Source organism: Vanellus vanellus (assembly GCF_965231255.1).
Source record: "Vanellus vanellus genome assembly, chromosome: 12".
Classification (NCBI taxonomy): domain Eukaryota; kingdom Metazoa; phylum Chordata; class Aves; order Charadriiformes; family Charadriidae; genus Vanellus; species Vanellus vanellus.
Genome location: NC_138917.1, coordinates 22,572,759 through 22,578,371, shown reverse-complemented (window position 1 = coordinate 22,578,371; position 5,613 = coordinate 22,572,759). Strand labels below are relative to the sequence as shown.

The window sequence follows — 5,613 nt, the reverse complement described above, 5'->3', positions numbered from 1 at the left end:
TTCAAGCCAACGGGAGACTGGGGCAGGACGACCCAAGCTTAGACCTCTGCCACGGGGAATCACCCTTGGTGAGTGTTTTGCCACTGCAGGTGAGACCAGCTGCTCCCCAGGAGCCCATCCTTCCACCCGCCAAGACAAGGCTCGTCCCAGGGAGCACACGCTGGAGCTGAGCTACTGGGGACCGTGCCGGCTGTGGTAACTTGAAGGCCAAGGGATGCCTGAGCACCTTAAGGTGCTCCAGGGCACGTGTTCCTCAAGAAGCCTCAGTGTGGGGCCAGATGGGCAGGTCCCCCTGCTCAAATGCTTGCCAAGCAGTGTCGGCTTTTCCTTTGCACAAGTTCCGGGTGTTTGTCCTCAATGCAGCTGATTATCTCCCCATTTCCTCTCCTGCCTGATGTTTCCTGCCTGGCTCGCTCCCGTTGGCCAGCTTTGCCTTTTGTGTCAGGCTTATCTCCTGACTCTGGGCAACGTCAGACCTCAGCATCCTCCCTGCTCACCGTGGTGGCAACCAGCAGCCCTGTGTCCTTTCATTGAGCTGCAGCACAAGGAGACGCTTGAGCTCCGTCTGCCCATCTAGCAGCTCCTTGGGAGCACGGGCAAGCTGGGACAGAGCTAGGATGATTTGGGATCCGTCTGCTTTTAGCAGCTGATCCATCTCGATTCTGAAGCTGGAGGACAGGTGCCAACTGGACCAGCGCATTGCCGCAGGGGGCTGCTGGGTCTGGCAGTAGGGGAAATCTGGACAACCTTCACACAGGGGCTGCACAAGGGCACGGGGACACGTCTGGGGGCTTCCAGGGACCGTGGGTGGGGAGGTGGTCACCCAGAGCAGCTCAGACTGCCTCCACCAGCCCCTGTGGAGCCACAGTAGCGTCTGGGGGGCAAACATATCTCTAGTCTGAGGAGCCCAGCAGCTCTCCAGGCTCCAGGGTTTGACTTCAGTGGTGGGAAAGGCCCATATTTTCCAGGATCTTCCACCAGCTGCCTTCTTTCAGACCAACAGCCCCTGGCAAGGACTTGTTGCACCAGGAGCTGGGGTCAGGCAGGTCTGTGGGTCAGAACAGGAGTGGGGAGGACACGGGGGAGTCCTGGCAGGACTTGCCAGGATCAGGGCAAGACTCATTTTGAGATGCGACCTCCCATGCCCAAGTGGGGACAAACAGCAGCAGGCAGAGCCCCCGTGAAAGGCAAAGCCCGCTCCAGGAGGTCAAAAGAGGAGAGACTGGGAACGGAAAAGGGCTGCTCCTGTGACACAGATGGGGCTGCGGAGGTGGAGCAGCAGGCAGGAGGCAGGTCAGGAACACGAGGAAGCGCTGGGACATCAGCCAGTGCGGCCAGGGCGGGCAGCCGCAGCAGCTCCAGGTGCAGCAGATCTTGGCTGGCCAGGGAAGGACCAGGAGGAGAGGTAACCAGGACTTGAGGTACCTCAGCCAGGACCTGGAGATCCCCTCGGCAGGAGCCTTCTTCCAGCTCTTTGTTCACCCAAGGTGCGGACACTATCCGTGGCATGGGGGGGGGTCGGGGCAGCAGGATGGTTACGGTGGGGACATCTCCATGCCAGGTGGCACTGCGGTCCTGTGGCTCAGAGTCCCGGGTGACCATTCCCAGAGCCACCAGCGGTGGGGTAGACTGATGCTGGGAAGGCTGGATGGTCTGAGGACCTGCAGGTCTCTTGAGGGTGCAATGCCGGGAGGGTGCTGGAGCCCAGGGCTGCCATGAGGGTACCGACACCCAGCCTGGGTGCATGAGAAACGCAGCTCAGGAGGAAGCACATCCCGGTCCCTGCAGCACCAGGGCGGCCAAGGAAACCAAGTGGGGCCAGCAGATAACGCGCCGAGGCTTCCTCCGGCACACCGCAGCTGCAGGGCCGGGGTTGCTCCATCGCTATCTGGCCCTGCAGAGCTCCGTGCATCCCTTCTCCCTCGGTTGTATTATTGTTTAGCGGGGAGGAAGCAGCTCACCGAGTCCCACCTCAAGCTTTTAACCCGTTGCTGCCTGGTCTGCCGCTCTCCGCTCCCATCCAGAGCCGGGATGGCTCCACGGCTGCCCTGGGAGGATGGGTTGGTACCGGGAGCTTGCTGCAGGCTTTACCTCCCTGGGAACCAGCAGCACCCCCCAGCAGGTCTCCACTGAGCCATGTTGGCTCCTACAGTCACCCTTGCAAAGGGCGGACACTGGCATTGTCATCTCTCAGCATGGAGAGAAGGTCCCGAAGGCTTTAGGTGCCGATGATTCCCTCCTTGCTCTCTCTTCCCCCTTTTAGCTGGTCGGATCCTGCCCGGTGCATCCTCTGGAAGTCTCCCCGGGTCTGCTGGGGGAGCACCATGGAGGCAGCAGCTTTACCAGCTTCGCACAGATTTAACCCAAACACCTAATGAGCGGTTTGGAGGAAATCCGTCTTGGAGAAAAAAATTGCAGCGCTTCACCGGCTTCATTTGATGAGCCGGGGTTTAATTGGACCCCAGGGTCTCCGGAGGTGCTACCCGCCACCCCTTGGGTAAGTGGAAACCAGGCGGACATCTTGGCAACCTTCTCCAGATCACCTTCTCGTGCAACTGAACTCGGCCAAATTGTCCCCCCACCTTCTTGTCTGGCAGGGAGGGGACCTCAGTGTCCCGTCGGCACAGGCTGTGTCCTCCCTGACGATGACCACCGCGGGACACCTTTCCTGAGCATCGGTGTCCGTGCGGGAGCAGAGGTAGGTCACCCAGCCGCTGAGCCTGCCGGGGCAATGCAGAGATGCTCCACCCTGTCCTGCAAATACACCACATGCGTTTGACGTGCCCATCACACCCACCGGTGCCCCCTCTGCACCTCCAGCACAAACCAGCCCTGGGCCAGCCTGCTCCGTGCCCTGGGGTCCCGCCACAGGTGGAGCTTCCAAAAAAAACCCCGATGCCACCCGTTTGGGAGCCAAACTCAGCCCGGCAGCGTGCAGGGGTGGGTTGCAGCCGGGCGCTCGCCCTCCCTTCCCGCAGCTGAGCTCCTGCCGGTGCCTTTGCCCCCAGCGGTGCCCGTGAAAACGGGGTGACGCTGCCGGAGCGGGTCCTTGGCCGTAGGACCCCGTCCTGTCTCGAAGGGTCCTGCTGGGGGTTGGGTGCAGGTCAGCCTCTCCCTGCCCGGCCCCCGGCACCGGCCCTGCCTGAATTTCCAGCTGTGGCAGAACAAGTTCCCGGGAGGCTGCGCCCGCAGCTGGCACCGCGCCGAGCCGCCGGCGTGCCCGGCCGGTGCCGTGAGCGTGCCCGTGGCGGGGACTTTGGGGACAACGGATGGGGTTAAGCCACCCAGGGCACGCCATGGGCTTTGGGGGAACCCTCCTGCTGTTCTCAGGCTCAGCCCTGGAGCGGGATGGGGCTCACTGGAGGGGTCGTCCCCCCCTGCGCATCCCCCGCTGCTGTATCCCTCTGTCCCCAGCACGTCGTCACCCAAATGCATCTGTGCAAACGCAGCCAGTGGCACAGGGACTTCGGGGCTGTCCCTGGAGACGAGCGGGTACCCATGCCATCCTCTCCAACCGCGTGGTTTGTGTCCCGGGGATGCAGAGTGACACGGCCAGGGTGTCCACTCAGGTCCCAGCCCTGCTTCCCCGGAGCATCCTTCCCCCCTTGGTGGCTCTAAGGAGAGGGCTGAGCCCCGGTGATGGCAAGAACAAGGATCCAAATTCATTTGGATGAGCTGTCTCCCCAGCATCCCTCTCCTCGGAGCCAGGGAAGTGACGCTGGGGAGGAACTTGGCTCCTCTTGTTTGTTATTATGGGATAAAGTTACCCTTTAAAGCAGAGCCAGTGCTGTCAGGGCTGCATACCACCCGGGAACATCGCTCCTTCCCAACGGCTCCGACACACTTCTTGTTATGGTGCTCGCGCGGAGCCAGCCCGCTCCCAGCCCTGGGCACGGCGAGGGGGGGTCCAAAAAAGAGCCTCGAGGCTTTTTTCCCACCCCGGGAAAGTTGGAAGCAAAGGGAAAAGGCCTCTATCCAGAGAGGGAGAGCTCTCCTGGCTCTGGAATACCGTGGGGAAGAAGGGATGGAAAGCAAGGGCTGGGAGCAACAGAAGGGCAGGGGGACTGGGATGAGGTTGGGGTGCACTGGGGGTGTCTGCTGTCCCCCCCCCCCGGAGAAGGGCCAGGGATGCTGCCCTCACTGTGGCTCGGCTGGGGACCCTTCTGGAGGGAACAGACCGCTGGTGTGTGTCCCACACACACACACACACTGGGGAAACTGGGATGCGTGGGGCAGGGCGGTGGCGTGCGGCTGGCACCCATCTCGCCACCCCACGAGTCCGGTGCCAGCGCTTCGCGGGCGGGAAGAGGGCTGGCTTCTCCTTGGACCTCCAGCCTCTCTTCCCGCTGGTCCCGAAGCCAGGGGGACCCCTACTCTCCTGTGCGCTGCCACCCCAGGAGACACCCCACGGGTGTTGCAGACACGGGGGGGTTCCTCGGCGGCGCCCTGGCCGTCCGTCCCACCCCCTCTAGACCCTCTGGAAGGATCTGGAGGGGGGGGGGGGGTTTGCTTAGGGATTGACCTCCCCCCCGCCCCGCGCTGAGCCGTGACGTGCCGGCGGGGTGGAGGGGAAGGAAGCCAGGCCTGGTGGAGCCCAGCCAAGGAGAGCTTCCTGGCAGCCAGCTGCGGCCTCCAGCGCCTTCCGCGCCGCTGCAGATGGCTCCGCGCGGGGTGGAAAGCGGCGCGAGCCCCTTCGCCAGCCATTCCCCGGCCTCGCGCCGGTGGGGAGGCAAACGCCGGCCGGTGAGGCAGAGCCGGGGCCCCTGACACCGCCGCCCCGGCGGGATGTAGGAGGGGAGCCTGACTCATTCCCGGCGGGAGAATATGAGACTTGCAGATGTAAACAGAGCTGGCCCCGGCGCGCCAGGGCATGTGACGGATACAGGAGAGACCGGCTGGAGCCATGGCCCCGGGGCTGGTGGCATCGGCACATGTGCTGGAGGCATGTGAGAGGGAAGCTTGGCCCGCGGAGAGCCAGAATGGGTCGGCTCCCGCCCCGTCCTGAGGCTCAGGGGAGCATCGCTCCGGTGGGGAGGAGGCAACAGCATCCACGCTATGGGCATGGCTCCCTTCTGCTACCCCCGCCCCACCGGCGGCTTGGAGGAACCAGTTTTACCCCTGGTCTCCCTCCAGGGACACCCTTCCCAGCGGGGACCAATTTGGACCCGCAGCTCAGGACAGGCAGAAGGGGTGGAGGGTGAGGGCAAAGCTCCTGAGATGCCACCTCGTGGTGCTTCACGGAGCTCATGGTGTCAGGAGGTCTCCCTTGCACCTTCTCTTCTACAGGGATGGAGTGAGCATGGAAGGGCCAGGCTCGGGAGCACAGAGGCTCACGGGGTGCCTGTTCCCACCCCAGCAGCAGGGATCACTTGGAAACCTCCTGGTGGTCCGATGCGCTTTCCAGCCCGTGATTTTCCCCTTGGATTTATGTGCGCCTGGCTGTGGGCTCTGGGCTGGGAGAGTGGCAGGCCAGCGGGGACAGGAGGTGATTACAGCCACTTCCCAGCCTTGCTTACCCCGCGCAGCCGGTTTCATTTCCTTAATCCCCATCCCAGCATTTTCTTTGTTGTTTCCTTTGGAGAGGGGAGGGATCATTCTCTGAAGGCCGGTGCT

The 5,613-nt window shown here is 63.2% G+C and overlaps 1 long non-coding RNA gene across 1 annotated transcript; it reads left to right on the top strand.

Annotated features, from left to right (window-relative positions):
- The first annotated feature begins 1,372 nt into the window (after positions 1-1,372).
- LOC309676631 lies at positions 1,373-2,775 on the top strand. Its single transcript, XR_014269607.1, has 3 exons — positions 1,373-1,487; positions 2,264-2,497; positions 2,598-2,775. It is a non-coding gene; the product is annotated as an uncharacterized lncRNA (long non-coding RNA).
- The last annotated feature ends 2,838 nt before the right edge of the window (positions 2,776-5,613 follow it).